Source organism: Etheostoma spectabile, chromosome 3, assembly GCF_008692095.1.
Source record: "Etheostoma spectabile isolate EspeVRDwgs_2016 chromosome 3, UIUC_Espe_1.0, whole genome shotgun sequence".
NCBI lineage: Eukaryota > Metazoa > Chordata > Actinopteri > Perciformes > Percidae > Etheostoma > Etheostoma spectabile.
Genome location: NC_045735.1, coordinates 30,114,422 through 30,114,868, shown reverse-complemented (window position 1 = coordinate 30,114,868; position 447 = coordinate 30,114,422).

Below are 447 nucleotides of genomic sequence, written 5' to 3'. Positions count from 1 at the left end.
GTCTTTGGCCTCCTTGTGTTTTTGTCTTTGTTTTCTCCTTGGTCTTGTGTTGTTTGATTCTGTCTTGTGTCCTTGTGTGTCTGTTTGTTCTTTCTCCCGTTTTATTGTGGTAGTATGTTTCCTGTTTTGTCTGGTCTTGTCTAGCTTTACGTTGGCTTGTCTGATTGTCCAGCCCCGCCCTGATGTGCTTCACCTGACGTCTCGCCTGTTCCCCATTACCTCGTTACCTCTTGTATTTAACCCCTGTGTTTTCTTTGTTCTTTGTCAGATCCTTCTGCCTGTCCAGCCGTCCTATTGTGAGTTTGTTCGCCGCGCCTTTCCCCTGTAAGTTGTTTGTTTATGTCGCCCTTGCTCCCTGTGTGTTTGCCCTGCCAGCCGGCCTGATCCTACCTGTTCCCCGGCTTTCCTTTGTGGTTTTCCCCGTGAGTCCCCTGCCAGTCCCCGGTG